The sequence below is a fragment of the Nyctereutes procyonoides genome, unplaced genomic scaffold (assembly GCF_905146905.1).
Source record: "Nyctereutes procyonoides isolate TBG_1078 unplaced genomic scaffold, NYPRO_anot_genome, whole genome shotgun sequence".
In the NCBI taxonomy this organism is placed as follows: domain Eukaryota; kingdom Metazoa; phylum Chordata; class Mammalia; order Carnivora; family Canidae; genus Nyctereutes; species Nyctereutes procyonoides.
The window spans coordinates 30,019,897-30,044,378 of NW_026575044.1; the positions used below are offsets into that span (position 1 = coordinate 30,019,897).

Sequence of the window (24,482 nt, forward strand, 5' to 3'; positions counted from 1 at the left end):
GCACCGGGAGCCCGAAGTGGGATTCGATCCCGGGTCTCCAGGATCACGCCCTGGGCCAAAGGCAGGCGCCAAACCGCTGCGCCAGCCATGGTTCCCTGTTTCCGGCAATTTAATATGAAAGAAAGCTAATATTTATTAAGCACCTGTATGTCAGATGTACTGTAGATATTAACTCACATAATTCTTAACCAAAATCTGTTCCAGGAGGAATAGTTATACCTACCCTTAGGAAAAAACTGAGGCTCAGAAAGGTTAAATATTTGCCTAACATCACATGGGGTTCTGGAGACCCAGGATTCAACCCCAAATCCATCTGGCTCCCAAGCTCCTGCTTTTTGGGGGGAGGTTTTGTTGTTGTTGTTGTTGTTGTTGTTGTTTATAAAGATTTTATTTATTTATTCATGAGAGACACACAGAGAGAGGCAGAGACACAGAAAGAGGGAGAAGCCGACTCCATTCAGGGAGCCCGATGTGGGACTCGATCCTGGGACCCCAGGATCACTCCCTGAGCCGAAGGCAGACGTGCTTAACCGCTGAGCCACCCAGGGGTCCCAGCTCCTGCTTTTTTATGGCATTAAATGTACTGTTACACATAGTCACTCATATGAACAACTTTATGAGGTGAGTACCGTGATCATTCCCATTTTACAGATGAGAAAAAATCTAGTTCGGAGAAGTTCAACACCCAGGCAGCCTGACTGTCCTTTTAACCACTTAATGAATTGTCTCCCCAGAAACACTTATACTCTCTGTTCTAATAAAAACGAGGCAGAATTTTTTTTTAAGTATACAGGTTTTAAAAAAAAAAGTACTTTTTAAAAAGAGAGAGAGAAGGGAAAAGAGATTATCTGCTAAACTGGGATTGGTTACTGGAATCTCTGGCTCCTCTACAAATACAATGTACACTTTATTGGTTGATACTTGCAGAAGTATTAAGCACATACCATTGTATCCCTCTTGTCTGTTGCACTAGTGAAATCTTGTGGCTTCAGAGGAAAAGGAGGAGGGTTCTGGAGTTGTATAAATCAGGAAATTGTGCAATGAACCGTGTGGGTGGTGCTAAGGCTTTTAAGTATCCAGGCGTTCTGAATCTTGGGATGAGCTTACTCATCCTCAGTGTTCTGGGTCAGGAAAGAGCTATGTCAAATGACGGAATGAGCCATCCTTCATACTCGAGGTCAGAGCCATTGACCCACCTCCATCAGGATGGCATGACCCTGGAATTGCCAGTTCAGTAGTGGTGATGGATTTGCACTCATTTCTGTGTGCACTCATGGGCTCCGCTGGCCCAGTGTGAGCCATGGCAAGTACTTCTGAGGGTATCAGGATTCAAGGGGTGGCGTTGTTGTGACATAGATTAGCAACAATCTTAGCTACCTAGAAGCCTAAGAAAAAGAAATAGAGCAAGCTCCCATGTAATCTTAAACCCTGCGAATGTATAACCCAATTTCTCTCAGGTTTGTCTGGGCAATTAAGGGAAGAGATAAGAAACAATTATAAGACGCTGCGTTTTTAATGTCAGCAACAGCTCTTGTTTCCAGGAATAGGATAAAACAGAGAGCTCAAGCAGAGTGCCCTGAGTCTAGTCTGAGACAAGTTCTTTTTTATGGATATGTGTTAGATTTATATGCCTGCAACTTCTGTGCTTTATAACAAGGCCATCCAGGCTGAATGCCCTTATAGTGAGACAGATGCAATATTTCCTTCTGGTGGGAGGCAAGGAGGCAAAGGAGGGGAGAGCAGCCTTATTATGCAAAGGAGCTATAATAAAGGCTGCTTTTCACCAGTGCAAGTGGCCCTCTGAGAAGATGAGTAGTGAAGGAGAGCATGCAAAGGCCTGGATGCCTATTTATCTAATAAAAGCTGATTACAAGCAACAGGTGCACTAGCATATAAACTACCTTAGAGTCATCAAGAAATTCTAAAGAAAGCTGCATCAAATTGCAAATGATATGACTTTCATCTAATGATAGATATTAATTATACAGGGAAGATTGCAATAGGCCCATAAAATGGGTGTTTGCATCCTCATTATTCAGTATTTCATGCCATGATGATAAAGCAATAATGACAGAATAATAAACAAGCTTCTTATTTATTTATTTCCCTTGTTGAAAACTAGACTTTGAAAGTCAAATCACAAAGTTTGTAAGAAGTGGGTAAAAGACGCTAAAAACATCTATAAAGGGCAAGCAGAGATGTTGCGGTGAGAAGAATAAAGAAGAGATCAAACAATAGATTGATTTAAAAAAAAACTGTTTTCTCTGAGATAAACACTCCTAAAATTGTATAAGAATTAAGGCACTTGGGGCAGCCCGGGTGGCTCAGGGGTTTAGGACCACCTTCAGCTCAGGGTGTGGTCCTGGAGTCCCGGGATTGAGTCCCACATCGGGCTCCCTGCATGGAGCCTGCTTCTCCCTCTGCCTGTGTCTCTGCCTCTCTCTTCTCTCTCATGAATAAATAAATGAAAAAAAAAAAGCATTAAGTCATTTGGGGTGCCTAGGTGGCTTAGTCAGCTAAGCCTCTGACTCTTGATTTCAGCTCAAGTCATGATCTCAGGGTCCTGAGATTGAGCCCCTGGTCAGGGTCCATGCTCAGCGGGGAGTCTGCTTGAGATTCTCTTTCTCTCTCCCCTCTGCCCCTCCCCCCACACCACCCCCAGCACTTGTGAGCATGATCACGCTCTCCTTTTAAAATAAATAAACAAATCTTTAAAAAAAAAAAAAAGAATTAAGCAATTTTCCCTTGCTGGTAATAGCAGCATTTTGATGATATGTTTAAAAATGCCCAAACTCTGAAAGAACAGTTCCTTCATGAGATGTGGGGTGGGGGGGGAACACATGAGGTCTGACGTCATGTACACAGCAGCACCTGTCACATCGATGAGTGCTCAAGGTTCTACCCACTCATGAGGCCATGGTGGAGAGCAGACCCAGGCTGTGGGAGACGAAAGTGGGTGGGAAGAGAGCTGGAAAGTGGGAGATTTCCAGCAGAGAAGGGAGGGCAGGAAGTGGTGGGCGGGGAAGCAGGAGGGAATAGTGCAGGACAGCTGCAGAGAGCAAACAAACCCACAAGCCTACATGTGCCGGGAGACAGCGAAGATCCTTATGACGACAATTTATTAAATGGCACCTCATAAAAATTAAGGACACTTGGGAAGGAGGACGTGGTGAACTGGAGAGAGAGCAGTAGCAAAGATTGATTTACCTGGAATCCTAAAATAACTCTCTCAGAAGAAACTCTGCCCAAAGTACCCTGTTTGGTTTAACACAGCATAAATCTCCATCCTCTTGCCATCTAGCCAGCCTCCTGCCTGCCTGCCTGCCTCCGAGCATTTCTCAATGCTTTGAACCCTACTCAGTTTAATGTTTTGATAGATGCATTTTTCAAAACATTGGCAAGTCTTGATTGCTATGACTCAACTTTTTTTTTTTGTCTTAATGGAGAGGATGAAGTAAATACTCTCTTCTATTTCAAATAAAATAAATAAATGATCTGATTATTTATCCACTCTCAATTTTTCTTTGAATACTGTCTCTGGAGACAAAGGTGAAAGAGTCATATTAAGTGTTTATAAATTATATTACTTGTGTACAGATCTGATCTCATCTAGCTTATCTGGTTAGTGATACGAGCATGGAAAACCAAACTGGAAGAGGTAGGTGGTAGACAAAGGTGGAAAACCCTTTAAATTAGATCCCACTAATTCAGAAATTGTGATAAATCTAACCTTAAGAAAATTTTCCTTTCATTTATTTGTTTAAATGGCAGTCAAATTAATAATGTAAAAAAAGGGTTGAAGAGACACTGTTTGATCTACCGAAGCAAACAATACCTCACCTGGCTCAGGTATCAACAACTGTGCATGTCTAAGTTTCAAATGGGCAAAAGGTAGCCTATTTTTCATGAACACAGTCATGAAATAAGTCAGTGGTAGACTATTTTTCTTTTTTTAAAATTTGGACCATCTATCTTTTATTTATATAAAGCAAAATAAAAGTCAGGTAAAATTATTTGTTATTTTAAAAGCATACTCTCAGTTTATATACAACATGTATGTTGCTATGTTCTGAGATTAAATTTGTATTTGGCTCCTACTTATTTCCTAAGGAACAAAGTCACTTTATTCAGGGGACTCTCAAATAACCTGACCTTCAGTTAGATGACTGCAGATCAAAAGACTTAACCAGCCTCTGGAACACTAGTTTTTACATTCACATGGAATACTTTCACAAAAACAGGTGTCAAGATGATACAGGGTGATTATATCCCCTGAGTAGCCGGAGGAACAGCCAACAAAACAGAAGTTTGACACTATGACATACTTACTCCATCCTCACCCCTTAAATATCCAAAGAGCAAAAATCCTCCATATTATTGATAAAACTTGTCGCTTACTCTTCTTTATCTAAATTTATCTAAATTGCCTCGTTACCCACTGACCTACCTAGATTCTGAAAGATACATGTGCTAGTTAAAAATTCCCCTAAGCTATCCCCTATATAAGAATTCAAGAAGGGAAGCTGAGGTCCTATCTCTTTCCACAAAGTTATGCCTTGACTCATTTGGCCACATTCACTGATTCCTTTGTCCTATGAATACTCACTGGACACTATTGCAAACATAGTTAATTAGAGGATAAAAGCTTTAGACTCCCTCCCCCCTGAGGCATATGTAGCCTGGAGGAGCTGGGTTAGGATGGCAATTAAAACAAGATTTGAAGGGATCCCTGGGTGGCGGAGCGGTTTGGCGCCTGCCTTTGGCCTGGGGCGCGATCCTGGAGACCCGGGATCGAATCCCATGTCGGGCTCCCGGTGCATGGAGCCTGCTTCTCCTTCTGCCTATGTCTCTTCATCTCTCTCTCTCTCTGTAACTATCATAAAAAAAAAAAAAAAAGATTTGAAGAAGGTAAACATAACATGACAGTAGGTAAGAAAGATAGAAAAACAGATATGCCTGTTTTCTCTCTTTATAGGGAAGTGAAATCGGGTGAAGAAGGAGAAATGGGGATAAGTAAAAAAACCTTTAGAGCATATGGTAGTTGAGATGGATTTGTGAAATTGTTTTCAACTTGAGCTAAAGGTGAGCTGTCTCTCCAAGTAAATGAGGAAAATGATCTGGAAACTGGGAATATGGGGTTATGCTCTGGCAGTGCTTTGAGATTTAGGTACAGGAAGGAAAATATTAGCAGAGGAGTTTGGAAAAGTAGAGTAGACTGTTCATTCAATCAGCGTTTGCCAAAAATCTGTTATGTACCAGGAACTCTACTACATATGGGGGATAAAATTTTGTATAAAGAGTTTTCTACCCAAAGTGGTCCCTCCAGGCCAGCAGCATTGGCATCATCTGAGGTTTTCTTAGAAATTAATCATTTCAGGCCCCACTCCACACCTAATGAATCAAATATGCATTTTAACAAAATCCCCATGTGATTCTTATGCACATCAAGTTTGAGAACAACTGGTGTAACACACCATCCATATTTCAGGAGCCCACATTTTATTGGAGGAGACAGGCAAACAAACCAAGAAAGGTAGTGCAGTGTGATAAATGCTGTGAGAGAGATAAAGACAGGGGAGCACGCTGAAGTGAGCAAATCAGATCAGGGTGAAATGTCAAGGAGGGGAATGTAGTTGTGCACAAATAACGCCACAGGGTAGTCTGACTATTGAAGATATTTACCAATAAATAGAAGGAACATTATTTTTTCTTGATTGCCTTTGTATACCAAGATCTGTTAAATCAATTACTTTTCTGCATCCATCACCACTGCTTCTTCAGTACTAGCTACCGTCATCTCTTGCCTGTACTGTGCAGCAGCCTCCTCACTGTTAAGGCTCATCTATTCTGCCCCACCCCAGGGTCTTACGCTACAACCAGAACAACCTTTTCAAAACATGCATCTGATTTTGCCATCTATCTCCTTAAAACTCTTCAGTAGCTTCCTATTGCTTCACTCCTTAACATAGGGACCCAGCTCCTATGACATCTCCCTCACGGAACCCACATAGGCACCTCCTGGCACTCTCCACTCTAACCAACAAGCCTTTTTTTTTTTTTGCCAATCTCTCCAAAACTTCACATCTCGTCTACAATACTCAGTGAAGCATGCTCCACCCCCTTGCATAAACACTCTTCCATTCTTCCCTTAGGCTGGTCAGTTCCTGCACAATCCCCAAGTCCCAACTTAAACAACCTTCTACCAGAGCAGCTTTTCCTGCCCTCCCTGACGACATCATATCTTCCTTTTGGAGAATTCTTTGGTAGCTCGTTTTATAACTGCGATGTTATGTCACCTATTGATCAATTAACTGTCTCACTCTCCAATTAAACTTTAACCTCCACCAGGGTAAAGGACCTAATCTGTTTTTTGCTGGTATAGAGGAGCCACTCAGATGTTTGTTTAATGAATCAGCTAATTAATATAGAGAGCATTTCTAGATAGAAATGCTGATTGTCATACTTTGGCAAAAAGCATGAAATGCTTCAGAGAGGTTTAATAGATTGAAGACTAAGAAATTATAATGTGCTTTGTGACTAGGAGATCACTGATGGTGATCAGTGAGCAGTTTCAGCACAGCAATGCCACCAAACTGGACACATTAAGTGGTGAAGAAACAGAGGCAAGAATGTAGATGACCTGATTAACAATGAAGGAGAAACAAAAATTAAGAGCAAAGTCCGAGGGTGCCTGGCTGGCTCAGTCAGTAGAGCATGCAACTCTCAATCTCAGGGTCATGTGTTCAAGAACCACATTGGGCATGGAGCTTACAAAAAATAAATAAATAAATAAAATAAGAACAAAGCTCAAAGGAGGTAACAAGGACAAAGGAAGGGCTAATTGTAGAGTAAGGAAGCCTTGGGTATATTTGTTGAAAGCAGAAAGATCAAGAAGAAAAAGAAGATTGACATGGAAAAAAGAAGTATGTAATCAATGGGACAAGAAGATAGGAGAGACCAAGATGATACCACATGTGGAGAAATCTTTCTTGAAAGAGCAGCACATGTAATACAAGAAGGAAGGAAAGGAAGAGGAGTAAAAATAAAGAAATTCTGGTTTTGAGAAGACAGACAGCCTTGAAAGGTCTTTCTCATGACCCCTCCATTACTCTCCTTCCAGTGTATGTTCTTTGACATTCCATAGGAAAGGAAAAATCATTCCATATTCATATACAAATTTTTTCTCTGCCTCTTTTCTTTTAAAACCCCTTCTCTCTACTTGTTACCTTTGTCACCACTGCTAATCAACACACAGCCCCAGTTCTGTGGACTTTATAATCCATAATAATGGTTGTTTCATCACTGTAGTCTAAACTTTTAACACTAAAACTGTACTGAAATTGTTCAAATATTAATTAAACACATACTCTGGTACAGGCTTTGAGCTAAGGTTTAGAAATAAGAAGATGAATAAAAAAAAGAAGAAGAAGATGAATAAAATATGGCGCTTGTTTTCAATGAGCTTACAGTAGAGCATACAAAGAGAGTCATGTTTAAAGTGGTAAAAAGAGATGCCAATAAACTAAAGGAAGTGTGTAAACCAAGGAGATCTTTGGACACTTCACTAAGAAAGTGGCATAAGCCTTGATATGTAGTCTCAGGGACTTGAAGGCAGAAGTTGGGGTCACCTCATTTTTCAGTGTAGCCATAAGGAACCTAAGACCTGAGAATACAGTGAGGCTCCTGAGGAAGGGACAGAATTGATTCACTCAAAAAACCATTTATTGAGCACTTAAGTGTATGGCAGACACTGTGCAAAGACAATGCCTGAGATGAACGCCTTCGCATGCTAGTGGATATTCTACTTTGACCCTTGGCAAAACTGTGGAGGAAAACTGTAACTCAAGAGTATCCATCCCTACCTCTATTTCTGAATCTTCTGTCTTCCTTATTCTTGGAGCTCTTCTCCCTCACCTCTTCAATACTCATTGAGATTCAGGAATTAGGTTGGAGGAGAAAAATATAGCTGTCCAAGGTACTGCTAAATATAAACTTTTGCATACATCCAGCCTCTGAAATCCATCACCAACAACAAAGCAAAGGAAGGCAATAGCATTCCCTTTTATCATCCTCAAACAGGATTAGATTTATAAAAATAATAATAATGAAGATAATGCACTAATAAATACAGCTAGCACTTACTGAACAATTCACTGTGTTCCAAGCTTTGGGATAAGTGTTTCAGATGTTTTCAGATGTTTTCTATCTTTTAGCTCACATGATAATTTTATGATGCAAGAATAATTAACTGGATCTTACAGAAAAGAAAACTAAGCCTCATATTGTTAGTAAATAGTGCCTCAAACTTTCCTGTTTGTGGCTATCATTCTTCCAGGCAATCAATCAAGTCCATTTTAACTGAATTTCACATAAAAATTATGTTGAAGCAAAGAACTGGCTCAGGTCTTAATTAGAAATGGCCCTTTCTAAATGTTTCTCTACTTTAAAGATAAGCATGTCTGGATCTAGAGCTCAATAATGTTGTTACAGAGGTATTTTACATTAGAGGGGTCTTCCCACACCCCTCAAATAATCCCAGCTAGTGTCGTCCAGAAGTGGGACTGTCCATCCCTTCTACCCAAAGAACTGAGCCTTACTCTGTAGTTTCAGTCATCATAAATATAATAGGTATAAGTATCTATCTCTTTTATCACTGACCACATAAAATGTTTCGTTTCTAATGGATTTTTAATAGGTTTTAAAGACTTTCCTTTTGTCTAGCTCTCTGTAATTGCTGCTTTTTGTTACTCCTCAAGCAATTGCTTTGACATTCTGAAGTCATCATTTTTAATACATGAGTTGCTTCGTGTTTTATTCCACCTGATGAATCTTATAGTAGGTAGAATAATGGTTCCCCCAAAGACACACACATCCTAATTTTTAGAATATGTGAATATGGTACCTCTCATAGCAAAAGGGACTTTGTAGATATGATTACACTAAGGATACTGAGGTGGGGACATGATCCTGGATTAGCTGGGTGGGGCCCAATATGGCCACAAGGGTCTTTAGAACTGAAAGAAGGAAGCAAGAGAATAAGAGTCAGAGAACTGCTAGCTTTGAAAATGAAGGAAAGGGATGCAAGCCAAGAAATGCAGACAACTTCTATAGCGTGGAAGAGTCAAGGCTCCCTTGAGCCTCCTGTAGGAACACAACTCTGCCGACCTCTTGATTTTGGCCCAGTGAAGCATATTTGGTACTCTGACCTCCAGAATGTAAGATAATAAATTTGTGGTAATTTGATATGACAGTAATGGGAAATTAACTTAAATACCATTTATTCTTTTCCCATTCTTGATACCTTGTTCCTAGAAATGCTGTATTCCACATAAAGTGAATTGAACAGTTGATCCATCAGTGTATCAGTAGCCTCCAATTTCTTTCTCAAAAGTACTCAACTAATAGCCTTAGAATTCAGTCCTTTATTAGCTATTCCCAAAACTGAGTGTATCAAATCACCTAGAAGTTTTGAGGAAACACAGATTGAGTCCTACCCCCAGAGTTTCTAATTTTGTTGTTCTAGGATAAGATCTGAAATATATTTCTAACATTTCTTCATGCTGCTGGTCTGGGGACTATACAGCTCAAGAAGCACTGTTCTAGTCTTGGCTGGGTAGTGCTTTGATATAGGAGAGAATTACCACTGTAACAGATATGTCCATCCTACAAGTGAATAAAATGCAGTAGGACCTAGAGTGGATAGGAATGAGACCAGGAAAAGCCCAGTAAAATGTAATCTTTCAATTGACATACTTTTTATCAATTGTGCTGCTCTTCCCTAAATTCTCTGGATAAAAAAATAAAAAACACCCTAAAAATATAGAAATTAAAATTGGACGCCATATGTTAATAAGGGCCTAACAGAAAGTGAATTAAGTGGAAATAATCTTCTTCAGCTCTTGCAAATAATTCACTAATTTTAAAAGATCCAAGTATCATATTAGCTTTTTAAATTAAAGCACAATTTGGCTTAGGAAAGACCTCACTACTTTTACTTTTATTTTACTTTGTCAAGCAAAAAATGTATTGTTCATTTTGTTTCTGTAATATATAGTCAATTTTCCCTGTACTATTTTATATTAGAACAATTAACTCTTAAAATCCATCTTCTCAAACCACATTTTAGAATAAGGGTTAAAAATTGCACAAAAGGAAAGCAAATTTATTATTTAACTGATAAACTAAAATGAAACGTGACTCCTATAGCAACTAATAAAGCATGTCTTTTAACATTTGTAAATTCAGTAATACCACTTTAATAAAATGTAGAAGTGTATATTGGTCTTCAGTTCATTAGTTTTAGTATGCCCTGTTAAAATATCTTACTTGCATTTTTGTATCTGCCAAGATGTCAGTTCTGACATGACTCTCTTCAGGCGAAATGTAGTTGGCCTTTCCTCATTTTTCGCTGACACAGAAAATGAACAATTTCTTAACATCATTTAGGATAATGCTATCTGAATCATACCAAGTTCAAGTATAAATGAGGTGCACATGTTAAGTCATCTGCAGAATGGTACAATTTTACAACTGGCTGAATTAGTTCAGGGCATGAAAATTTAGCCGCCAGACTAACCAATTCTAGAAGTACATCTGACTGTAGAAAACTGTCCAAATACAGAAAGACGACCAGCCTTTAATGTCCTCATTTCCACTTGCATATAACATTTGACTTTAATCTAATGTATATGCAAGTTGCTTCCTGCAATATTAAGCATTAACTATAATGCACCCCTATCTAGAATACATTTGATGATTTGGGTTGGCCATTAAAATATTTAAATTGAGCACTTAAGTACAGTTTAGAAAATTATATTCTCTACATTTGAAATAACCGTAAATAAAACTCTCTTTAAATTATTATGGAAGAATAATGCTAAGTGAAAAAGGCAGAATACAAAATTGAATCTACACTGTAATTGCAACTGTATCAAATTGGTTATGCATGCAAACAAGATTGGAAAAAAACATGGAAAATATAAGTGATTTGTTAAGGAAGTAGATCGGAGGAGTACCTTTTTAAAAATTTCCTGTACTTTTTCTTTTAAATAAGTTCTATGCCCAGCATGGGGCTTGAACTCATGACCCTGAGATCAAGAGTCACATGATCTACCAACTGAGCCATCCAGGCACCCCTATTCTTAGACTTCTTGTGATGTTATCTCTAAAATATTTTTAAGTATTAAAACTATTTTGGGGAAGAAACTGTGTTTTCTTCTCTTGGATTGAATGTTTTCTTATCATTGATGGTTAACTATCTGTGTGATGGACTAACACAGATATTAAATTTAGATTATCAAAACAGGGACACCTGGGTGGCTCAGGCAGTTAAGTGTCTGCCTTTGGCTCAGGTCGTGACCTTAGGGTCCTGAGATCAAGTCCCGCTTTGGGCTTCCTGTTCATTGGGGATTCTGTTTCTCCCTCTCTCTCTGCCCCTACTCCCTACTCGTGCTCACTCTCTTTCTCTCAAGTAAATAAATAAAATATTTTAAAAATAAATAAATGATCAAAACATAGGAAAGATAGTTGGAGTGTTAGAGAAAAAAAATTGCTATCTTTTTTACTTCAAAAAAAATTATTTTTAAAGCCCATCATGTTATTGTAGATATACAAATGCCTATTTCTTTACACAGACATAATTATTGCCATTCATGACTAATATTACAATGATCAAAAATACTCGCCTTCCAACCAGAGATAATCATGGAATCATAATAAAGACAAATGAACTAAATTACTGATGAAGTTGAAAGTTGCAGTATTTTGATTAAACAGCCAGCAGGAATTGTCAGTCTAATTAACTCAGGGTCAAGCTACTGCTGAACCAAATGCCAGAACTATCAAAATCCAATACAGGCTATGCCCCGTTACTTCACTAAGACTACGTATTTGTACTTAAGAGTAATGATCTGATATGTTAAGAAAGTTCAGCTCAGTAAAATAACTGCTGCTGAAAACTATTTGTGCCAGGGCTGTTGTCAGCAAATCAGTCAAGTTCTGATGGTCAAGCTAGATCTTCTCAATTCTAAAGCCAGAGATGTCTCACATCTTTCTTTTTTTCTCTCTCTCTTTCTTTTCCTTCTCTTTTCTTTCTTTTCTTTTCTTTATTTTTATTTTTAGTGAGTTCTACACTCAAAGTGGGGCTTGAATTCATAACCCTTGAGATCAAGAGTTGCATGCTCTACTAACTGAGCCGACCAGATACCTCAATGCCTAATATTTTTATAGGAATGCACAAGTGGGACTGGGGAGGGTTGATAGTCTAATGTTCATATCCCTGACTTCAGTAATTCATGGTGGGAAGTGGAAAGACCTGAGGCATCAAGAGTACAAGAACACCCTTTTAAGAACTCAATATTAAGCTGATAGAATATTGGCAGTGGTGCAAGGGGGAGGAAATTGGCCCCTGAGGAGGGAATGGCCAATGGACTGAGCTCTTCCTACTCAATTCATTCAACCCCTACAAGTTCCAACAACTGTCCCTACAGTTAAGATGACAAGCACTGAAACCATTCTGGTCTAATTTGTCTCCTTCCTTTCTTGCTTTCCTTCATTGCTTGGCTTCCTGTACTAAAATGTTAGTCCATCACACAGAGAGTTAGCCAGCTTAGAGTTACTAGCCCAATTTGCTAGGTACTAGTACAATTTCTTAAGCTTTTAAAGTAAGCTATTCACCTCCCAATCCCCCCCCTCCAAAAAACTAATAAGTGACTGAAGTAGATCTACTTGCTTAAACTTGAGATGTGGGATTAACTAGGAAACCAGATCAATATTGCACACATTAAAATAGGTAAGTTGTGATGGGTTCATGACATTCAAGTATACATTAGTGGTTCTCAACTGCAGCAATATTGTACAGTTGTCACAAACAGTGGGGGCAGTTGTCACAAACAGGGTTGAGGGAGATACTACTGGCTTCTAGTGTATAGGGGCCAGGGATGCCTCTGGCTTCATATATGCTCTTTATCCTATAGATATGCTGCTAAAATAGCCTACAAATGCACAGGACAGCCCCCTACAATTAAAAAAATATATTCAGCCCAAAGAGTCAATAATGCCAAAGTTGAGAAAACCTAAATATACATACATTCATGGCAGCTTGTAATCATATCTAAATCTGAATAATGTTGCATCAACAAAATAGTCACGCATTCAGACACAGTGAATATGCTCTTTTAACAGATTCTCCAGTTTTAAAATAACAGAAAGGAAAATTTAGCTACACAGAATTTGAATAGCCTTGTAGAAATGCCTCCATGGCCCATGCTCTAACTGAGCTACAACTTCCATCAGTAAGTTTCACACTGCAGGTTTAACTAGTTTCTTAGAAGATGAACATAGTGGGATGCCTAGGTGGCATCTGCCTTCCCCTGAGGTCATGATCCCAGGGTCCTGCGATGGAGCCCCATGTCAGGAATCTGCTTCTCTCTCTCCCTCTCTTCCCTACTCATGCTCTCTCTCCCTCAAATAAATAAATAAAATCCTTAAAAAAAAAGATAATGTATTGATGAAGAAATAGCTTCTATCACAGCACTTGCTACAAGGTATCCCGTGATTATTTACATATCTGTTTCCTCCTTATGATTGTGCATTTCTCAGGAATTTGAACCATGTCTTATTTATCACAAGCTCACATTGTAGGTGGACAAAATACATGCGCTGAACACAGAGGTGGGTGTATGAATAGATTATAGATGAATGATGCTAGTTCAGCCTGCAAGTCAATGTTCAAATAATCGAGTTTATGGTCATGTCTCCGAAAAAAAAGTCATTAATTCTAACAATTGCCAAAGACAGTATTTTTACTGTCACAGTTAAGTTTTTAAATACATCAAGATGGTTTTATGGTTGAACTGTGTCACTCCAAAGAGATATATTGAAGTCTTAACCCCTAGTACCTCAGAATGTGACCTTACTTGGAAATGGAGTCATTGCAGATATAATTAGTTAAGATGAGGTCATTAAGGTGAGCATTAATTCAATATGACCAATATCCTTATAAAAAGGGAAAATGGAGGGCTGCCTGAGTGGCTTTGTCGGTTAAGGGGCCAACTCTTGATTTCTTTGGCTCAGGTCATGATCTCAGGTTCCTGGGATCTAGCCCTGCATTGGGCTATGCCCTCAGCATAGAGTCTGCTTGAGGAGTCTCTCTATTCCTCCCTCTGCCCCTCCCCCTGCTTGCATGTGCTCTCTCTCTCTCTCTCTCTCTCTCTCTTTCAAATAAATAAATAAATATTTAAAAAAGAAAAGGGGGAATTTGGACACACACACACACACACACCTAGAATGCCACATGAAGGTCTAGGGAGCGATCAGAGTGATGCTTCTACAAGCCAAGGAATACCAAAGATTGCCAGTAAATCCTTGGAAGCTAAAGAGCATGATACAGAACCTTCTTCACAGCCCTCAAAAGGAACTGCTCTATTGACACCTTGATCTTGGACTTCTAGCCTCCAGAACCGTGAGATAGTAGTTTCCTTCTTCAAGCCACTCAGTCTGTGGTACTTTGTGATGGTAGTGTTAGCAAACAAATGTATACTCGCTACATTCAGATATTCTTCTTCCACATTCATGCCTTAAGAAAAACGTTTTCTTCTAGAGTTCACACTTTGCATTTCACTGTTCTCTAACATTTCTTTCTTTTAAAAAAGATTTTATTTATTTATTGAGAGACAGCAAGAAAGAGAGAAAACACGAACAGGGAGAGTGGCAGGAGAGGGAGAAGCAAACTCCTCTCTGAGCAGAGAGCCCGTCTCAGGGCTCAATCCTAGGACCCCAAGATCATGACCTCTGATGAGGGCATATGCTTAACCAACTGAGCCACCCAGGCACCCCCTAACATTTCTCAGCACTCTAATAAGATTATTCTAACAAATCTATTGAGGACTCCAGGAATTAGAACTTAGATTTCATCTCCGCCCTCAACTCCTACATAAGGGAAACCCATTCAGCATTCTGATATGATAGAGCTTCCTGACCTTCTCAGCTCCATGACCTTTACTTCTCCCTCACTTAAATCATATAATCACATATCCACTCCTTAGACCTTGTTACTGTGCAAATTGCAAGACCTCTTTTACCATCTTTCTGGCTCCCCAAATGAACAAAGGCCTGGATAATCCTCCTATGGATAAAGGAGGGAAAATTTGCTTATTTCTTTCAAGAGTGTCTGGAACATAGGATGGGGAAATGAGACCTTGTTATACACTCATTATTACTAGCAAGGTCCCAAACATTCATTGACTCCCTTACATGGTGATTTTGGCCAAACCATATTGGAGGATCAGTTTGTCCATCTATATTTAGGAGTAGATTAAAAGGAAGTTTTTTAAAAAAGATTTTTCTTTTTAGTAATCTACATTCAACATGGAGTTCAAACTCACAACTCCAAGACCAAGATTTGCATGTTCCACTAATGAGCCAGCCAGGCACCCCTAAAAAGTTTAAGCAGATTATTCTACCCCCTTTTCCCTAAGCTCCACACAAGTTGCTACGTTGGGATAGATGTTTTGCCTGAGTACTCCTTACTATCCTAGAAGCATGATAGAATAACAGGCAGGATAGAATAACATGGCAGGAAACAGCAGAAAGCAACCACCAGAAGAAGACAATCCAAAAGGAAAGCAGTCCAAAAAGGGAGATCCCCCCATGGAAGAGGAGCATTTCAGTGGGATCTTTGATTTTGATGTAACTATGGCTTCTACATTAGGAGCACAGCCCCATGCCCCAAGGGGTTCAAGTGTGTCACTTAACACTTCCTATGAATACTGTTCTTTTTCCATGACCCCAGGGGATTAATAGCCATCCCTAAGGTCAACTACAAGTGTTGCCGTCCCTCTCAAGGGTGAAGAATAGCAGAGAAGAAAGTAAGTCTTGTCTGTCCCTTTCTTGTCATTACCCTTACATTCCTATCCTGGACCAATGAAATGGACTTTCAGCCTCCTAAGGATCCTCACTGGCCCTCCCATCTCTAAGTAGTCCCTCCCCAGTCCTCACTGATGCTTCTACTGCCCACCTCTCTGTGCCTTTACTCCTGCTTTCTTTACACCTACACTGCCCCTCCTCCCTATTCCCTTCAATAGCTGATATGAATTCCTTCATTACTCAGATAGGGATTAATTCATCTTTGAAGCCATCCTTGACCCCTTGAATTTGGGTTAGGTAGCCTCCAATTTTTGTTCCCAGAGTATTTATGCATACCACTCTCATTTAGTATCATAGTATATTGAAAATATCTGCTTAGAAGAACTAGGTCTCCTCTTCTGGACTCTGAAATATTTGAAGGCAAACACATTCTACTAATTTTTTAATCCCATACACTGTTCCTGGCACAAAAAATGTACACAATGCATATATAACTGAATGAATTGATGTATCATAAGAGAACTTCAAAGTATGTTCCCATTCCAATCACCAGACACATATTTATCAAGTCCCTACCAAGTGCTAGGTATATGAAAAGCTACTCAACATATCCTTTGGGATCCCTGGGTGGCACAGCGGTTTGGCGCCTGCCTTTGGCCGAGGGCGCGATTCTGGAGACCCGGGATTGAATCCCACGTCAGGCTCCCGGTGCATGGAGCCTGCTTCTCCCTCTGCCTATGTCTCTGCCTCTTTCTCTCTCTGTGTGACTATCATAAAGTAAATAAAAATTAAAAAAAAGAAACATATCCTTCATTCTCCATAGACGTGCCTTTTCCAGGTAAAAATTTTGACCTTTGCAAATATTTAGCACAAGACTATTGTATTGCAGTTAAAATAAAACCTCAAATATTCCCCTACAATCAGCTGTGCATTAGCATGCACTGACCTAATTAAAAAGCAAGAACTGTAGCAGGAGAAAGGAGATGGGCCATACATGGATTGCAAAGAAATGAAAAGAACTAAGTCATACAATAAAGAAGAAACATTCTATATTATAGAGGTCAAGTGAAGATTGTCAGACTAGCCTTTCCACTTGGGCCCCCAGTTGCAGAATTGGAAATACAGCATTTTAAAAACCATACATAAATATATTATTCTCTTTGTAAAAAAACAACAACAAAAAGAAAACATTTTAAATAATGAAAAGCAGACTGCTTTGTCAAATTGTAGCTTTCAAATAGGCCAAGACCATAAATGTCTTATTAGTTCATGTATCTTTGGTTGGTAGAAACATTATCTTAGTACCTAGAATAGGCTTGTCCAAATGCTCTTATTTAGAATTGTTCTGCCATTTTGTTATTTACAAATTAGATTGTTTGGGAGGATAAGAGGACTGGAGTCTACTTTTAAGTCAGATTAGGAAAAAAGTGAGTGTCCCAGGGTCAACACTAAACACTTTCCTTTGAGGGTAGGACCAGAGCATATGAAGGAGCTTAAAATTTCATTTGGGGACTCAAAAATTAAATCAGTATTAAACTGTGAATCAATTTATGATAAGAATCATGGCTTTCATTTTCATATTTTTTTAAAAAGTACAATACCTGGTGCAAAATAAGAGCTAAATTACTGTATATTTAATGGTGTCTTTCTTAATTTTAATTCTGGTATAGTTATCATACAGTGTTACATTAGTTTCCGGTGTACAATATAGTGATTCTATTTGTGTCTTTTCATATTAAAAGGACAGTCTATAGGAGTCTTGAGAAGGAAAAGGTGTTTTTTTTTTTTTAAGATTTATTTATTTATTCGGGGGGGGGGGTGGGGCAGAGACACAGAGGGAGAAGCAGGCTCCATGCAGGGAGCCCAATGTGGGACTCCCAGGTCTCCAGGATCACACCCTAGGCTGCAGGCGGCACTAAACCGCTGCGCCACCAGCGCTGCCCGGAAGAGGTGTTATTCTACTCTTTGAAAGCACAGCAAAAACCTTTAATCTATTTTTATGAAAAATGGTTTCTTCCTGGTGAATGGGTATGTGGCAAGGATAGCTGGGTAGGAAACTATTCAAAATTACACTATTATTAATCCTCCACAGAGGATGATATTTTGGCAGATGATTAATGATAAACCACCTCAATTCTCTCCCACCACCCGAATAAATCTACTTGTGACCCATCTCAGAGGTGTGCCAAGGCCCTGTTTCAAATAGAACCATAAAGTCTCTCTCTGAAAACTATGGATGAAAGTTGTCTCATGGCTTATGTAGGCATTTCTTTCTTAAACTGTATTTCATAAATGTGTCCCAGAAAAAGCAAGATAATTGTCTGGTTCTCATATCTCCATTTGATCATCAATTTATCACCACTTACTGTGTTCCCATATCACTGTTCTAGGCACTACTGACAGTTATAAAGAACTCAAAAATATACTTTCGGCCATTGAAGAGCTTATGGTCTAATAAGGTATACAGAACAACCAGAAATAACACAAATAATGGAAACTAACAAGTCTCAAACTATTTGGTCTCAGAACCACTTTACACCATTAACATTACTAAGGATCTCCAAAAGCTTTTGTTTATGTAGGTTATATCTATATCTGTATCATCTATCTATCTAATATAAGAATTAAAACAGAGAATTTTACCACACAAGCACTCATTCCATTAGTAATAATATCACCACATATCATGTAGCTTCCAGAAAGAATGAGAATGAAAAGACCAATAAATCTTCAAATTATTATAAAAATTGTTTGATCTCACAGACTCCCTGAAAGGATTGTTGAAACTCTCGTTGAGTCCCTAGACTCAGCCCTGAGAATCTCTGGTGTAAGCATGCAAGCATATTAATCACCAGACATAGCTTTGAAAGAGTGATGTAAGACAACAATGTGAATTTCACAAAAAGAAAAAAATAAAGAAATTTTGGTGGGTAGAATCAAATATCAGAAGCATACAGAGTAAATGCCATTTGGAGTAATAGCAGATTCATGAATATGACAATCACTCTATTCATTGCAGTGTTATATGATACCATTTCTCTCCATGCCTTATATTTGAAATAATATCACATTCCTTGGAAATTATCCAAGAGAAATGAAAGTTTATGTACACTAATATTCATAGCAGCTTTATTTGTAATTTTTCAAAACTGGAAACAACCAAAATGTCCCTCAATCCTGAAAGGTTAAACAAAGAGTGGCCCATCCACATCATGGAATATTACATAGGAATAAAAAAGGATGAACTATTGATACACCCAAAAACTTAGATGGACCTCTGAAGGAAAAAAATCAAGTTTCAAAAGGTCGAGTGATATTTGATTCCATTCATCTAACATTCCCCAAACAACATAATTATAAAGATAGAAAAGCAGTTAGTGGTTGCCAGTGATTAGGGGTCACATGAGGAAGGTGCAAGGTAAGGGGTGTAACTATAAAGGGTAGCAGGAGGGAGAGCTTTGTGTTGATAGAATGGTTCTGTGCCTTGATTGGGTGGTGGTTACATGAACAACACATGCGGCAAAATGGTGTCCAGCTACAAAACCCATGTCCATTTTTAAATTTTGATTTTATACTATAGTTATCTAAAATATAACCAACCATCAGGAGAAACTGGATGAAATCAGAAACTAGACCCTCCACACTATTTCTGCAATTACCCGTGAATTTATAATTATTTTACTATTAAAAGTTTTCTTTAAAAGTTCCTTAAGTTGGAGACATCAGTATGAACTCATGTTTGTTTGTTTAACAGTTTAAGATAGATAGAAATGCCTACATAAAAAATATCTATAGATATGTGTATGGTTATGGGCTGATTATGTCCTTCCAAAATTCGCATGTTGAAATCATCATCCTTAATACCTCAGAATGTGACTGTATTTGGGGATGGGGCCTTTAAAGAGATAGGTAAGGTTAAAGTGAGGTCATTATGGGTGGGACCTAAACCAAGACTGGCGTTCTTACAAGAGGAGATTAGGACAGATATATAAAGAGGGAGACCATGTGAAGACACAATATTAAAAGGCATTTCCTGAAAAACCTCACATCCTTTAAAACTGTTAGATAGAAGTTAGACAATAGCAGTGGAAGGAAAGCCCAGGGGCAAAGCTCCAAATCCCTGAAGGGGAATAATAGAGACCTGACCTGGAGGCAAGGATGATGAATAAGCTACACATTAAAAGCCCCCTCAACCCCCTCAGGGGGCAAGACATCTTGACCTTGTGGCTTCCAAGACCTCTGAGTTGAGTGATCAAGGGCCACTGGTGCAAAGCTTGTGTTTTCCTCTTCCACTTCTGCTCCAGGGTAACTCCTGAATTCATTAAAATTCCTGAATTCATTTGCCTTGCGGGTATACCCTTTCGGAATCCCCCTCATCCCCTCATCCCACAGAGAAAGGTTGCTCCTGAGGGTTCCAGCACAAGCTTGTAGGGTAAAAAACTACTCCCCCTCCCAATATGTGGGAGGAATTTCCTCACACTTGAAAGCAGCCTTCATTAGAGACCACCCCACTATAGTCACAGCTCCTCCCAGCCCAGAGAAAACCTGTAATATCCAATCCCAAAACAAACGGGGGGGGGGGGGGGGCGTTCCACCTTGTGGACTGCTTGCTCTCCCACCTTGAGAGTGTACTTTTGCTTTAATACACTGCTTTGTGCTTGCTACTTTCCTTCTAACGTCTTTATTCAAGCGCGGATCCCCAAGCAAACCTTCTCATGGGAAATCCAAGGCCTGAGACGGCCGTTCACACAACACAGACTCTCCTACCAGTAACAAAACCCCATACTTTTTTTTTTTTTTTAAAGATTTTATTTATTTATTCATGAGAGACACAGAGACAGAGAGCGAGGCAGAGACACAGGCAGAGGGAGAAGCAGGCTCCATGCAGGGAGCCCGACTTGGGACTCCATCCCAGGACTCCAAGACCACGCCCTGGGCTGAAGGCAGGCACTAAACCACTGAGCCGTCCAAGGATCCCCACAAAACCCCATACTTAATGTAACAAGGTGTATAGGGGGAAATGGCATTAAGAGCAGAAAACTTAAAACATGGTAGTCTGGAAACCAATGGTATCAATAACAATCTTTTACAAACATTGCTCAATTGAAAAGACATGCCAAGTTTTTAATAAACAAAATAATGCTGTAGAATATGTAGAACGTTACCTTAAGAAAAAGTGATAGTAGCTTGATGGACATGGGTATGTGAAAGGCTTGAGGATGATATACATCTTAGAGACAAGGTAAATTGCACAAACTGGAAAGAATCTCTCTTAATGAGTACTTCTAAGAGCACACAGCCAAATGAGCAAGAGGAAAACTTGGTATGAAATTGCAAAACTGGGTTCCCCCATGGCTTTCGGCTTTCAACTCTCATACTTCATGTTTAGCTGCTGTTAATTGGGGGTACAAAGCATTAATGTGCTCCGAAAAGCCATAAACCATGGAGACCTCAGCACTTTGCTGACACCATTCCCTCTTTACTCATCCCATATGAGCTAATTTTGTTGATTCTCATTTCAGAGACACACATGGTAGCAAAACAAACCAGACCTGAAGAGACTCTTTGTTTCTTTATTCGTCTCTATGCCTGTGAATAAATGATCCATTATAGTAATTATTTATTAAATTGCAATCATTTTTCAATATCTAGTCAAAGCTTCACACCTTATTCTGTGGAGCCATAGTTCATTTCAGACACAACATACTTTTTAAGGTTAGGTTTGGAAGAAGAAGATGACCATTAGATTGCCCCACCTTCTCCTTGGGGTTTCTTGTGCTATTGAGGGTTTTTTGTTTCTTTAATAGTTGAAAAATATTTAAACACACAGCTCTGCCCCATTTTCACCCATGATTTCAGGTTTATCCACGTAATTTTTCAAGCCCTTACTAAGGTGAGTTTGAAACAAAAGATTTTATTTAGTATTTCTTAGTCTTATCATGAACTACAAAAGATAACAATTTTTGGTCTACCTAAATTAAAATTTTACACAAAAAATAAAATCACTATACAGTTATTCTTAACTTTTTCATGTGTTTTTATACCTATTATTTTATAAGAAGTAACTACTTCTACAAGATCTGAAATATAAACCACATCTAGTTCTGCTGCAACTTCCCTAATAATTAGCCCTTGGCTCCTCAGTATGAAAATTATTTTTTCAATGAAGATTATTTCCTACGGTAGCATTTGATTTCAGTAAGTCCATTCTCAGACAAATGTTCTCATCTTCAGTTACTTTAGGAGTCCAAATGTTACCTTTATGAGCTTCCTTTCTAAATTCCTTGACCTTTTAAAGTTGTTTGTGTTTTAATCCCCAGACAGGTATACTTCTTTTCCAGACTTTAATGTCTCCTTCTCCAGAAATCCACTTCTCTGCTTCATTAAACCTCCCTGTAATATCCAGAATTAAATCGCATACCTCATTTATTGTTGTGCTTGTGGATTTCTTTTTCCCCTCTCCTTTTTAATGCAGCACTGGAAATGACTTTGAAAGAAATGACCTAAAGTTTTCATCATTCCGTTTGTTTTAATTTTTACTTCTAGATAATTGTGGAAGGAGAAGTTATTTGACCTAAAAAAATAAGTCATCAAAAGTGCTGGGGTTGGGGAAGGTGATGGGCAATGATGGCCACCTCCCAGTAATTGAAGGGGTTTGTCACTTGAGGGAGGAATGATATGATTCCATAGAGCTTTCAAGAAAGAACCAGGATCTGACAGACTAAGCTACCAGAAACATACTTCTACTCAGGCTCTTTTAGAAACTGTAACTTATTACCTTCTGAAAGTACTTATTTGGAGGATTCTTGAAATGAACAAGATATTTTACTGAGTTTATAAATCTGAATCCACATCAAAACCTGTGGGAGGCTTTGGCTAAAGGTCTGTCCCAGCAAAACAGAATCATGTGGTGGGTTAGAACAAAGACCAGGAGGATAAAGGACCTGAGTTAGGACCCAACTGTACTAGGGGCAAAATTTTGTGATGTTGGCAAGGTTTTTGTTTTTGTTTTTTTACCTCTCCCTGCCTCGTCCCCTCATCTATAAATTGGAAATGAAAGTAGTGTCATGGGGCTTTTGTGAAGGCTAAATTAGTTAATATGTGTAAAGTATGCCTGACAACTCAGATGCATTATGTGTCACCTATTTCATAGGGATCTCCTCTCGGTTATTTTGAATTTTTTAGAAATAAAGAATAAAATTTAGGGTAGGTTTTCATTCTGAAAAGTGCACTCTTCAGTTGTCCATATGTACAGAATATATTTTCATGAAAATGCACAAGATCCACAAGGATAGGGCAACCTTTTATTTATTCACTGATGATTCCCAAGCATTAGAAATATCCAGCCTATAGTAGATACTCAATAAATATGCATTGAATAAATAAATTAAAATGTCCAATTGTCTCACATGTTAAAGAACAAATAGATGTACTTAGAATGATTCTTGTTTGTAATTATTTCGTTAATCATTATTGATTGTGGATCATGATAATTACATTCAATCCTAAATAAAGGCTTTCATTGTCATAATCAAGACATTTAAAAAACAAGTCCTGAAAGTCAGGAAATATGTCTAATTTTTCTTCTTCTTCTTTAAAAATCTCCACTAGCATGTTGCATGAAAGGAGAAAAGATTAACACTCCCCTAGACAAAGAGAGAAGAAGCCCTCAGGCCTGACAACACACAGTTAAGACATTGCCACATTCTTCTTGGCATCTAACCATCATTTTTTAAGAAACAAAACAAACAAGCAAAGGAGGGAAAAAGAAAGAGAGAAGCAAACAAAGAAACAGACTCTTAACTGCAGAGAACAAACTGATGGTTACCAGAGGGGAGGAGAGGGAGGAGATGGGGAAAATAGGTGATGGGCATTCAGGAGTGCAGTGGTTATAAGCACCAGGTATTATATGGAAGTGTTGAATTACTGTATTGTACACCTGAAACTAATACTAGACTGTGTATTAACTAGAACTTAAATAAGAACTAAAAAAAAAAAACAACAAGAAAACAAAACAAAAAAAACTGCACTAGAAATGATCCTCTACTAAGCCATCCATGACACTTTTCTATTCTTGTCATTCTAAACATTAAGCTGATTTATTTGATAGAGTGTGAAACATTGTGGGGCACAAACCAGATATACAGCTGGCTTATAGTAAAAAGGCTTAAGAATTTTTATTTAAATAGTAACAAAAGAAATTAGTATATAGTCTGAACCCCAGAAACCACGTATCAGCTATCAAATGGTCAAGGAATAACCTTGCATTGATGTCTTCTTGTTAGATTGGCATGGGTTTAAAATGTGTGGTTTTCAAAAAAAAAAAAAAGTGTGGTTTTCTACTCTGATTTCATGATTGAAATCTATTCCAACTGGATTATAACTCTTCCCGGATCTCTGCTAGTTCTTAATGGATGCAATTTCACTTCACCCATCATGGCAAAGGAATTATGCATTTCCAAGTAAAATTAAATAATAAATCTGAAAAATTGGAAGTTAAATGTATAAATTGTATGGAACTTTTTCCATTAAGTCTTTCAAAATTCACACTCACACATAATACCACAAATTAACATTTCACAGTTGCTGAACAATCATGTTAATATAGTTAACACTCA

The 24,482-nt window shown here is 38.5% G+C and overlaps 1 non-coding gene across 1 annotated transcript; it reads left to right on the plus strand.

Moving 5' to 3' along the window:
- The first annotated feature begins 23,476 nt into the window (after nucleotides 1-23,476).
- LOC129509208 (U6atac minor spliceosomal RNA) lies at nucleotides 23,477-23,598 on the plus strand. Its single transcript, XR_008664316.1, has one exon. It is a non-coding gene; the product is annotated as a U6atac minor spliceosomal RNA (small nuclear RNA).
- The last annotated feature ends 884 nt before the right edge of the window (nucleotides 23,599-24,482 follow it).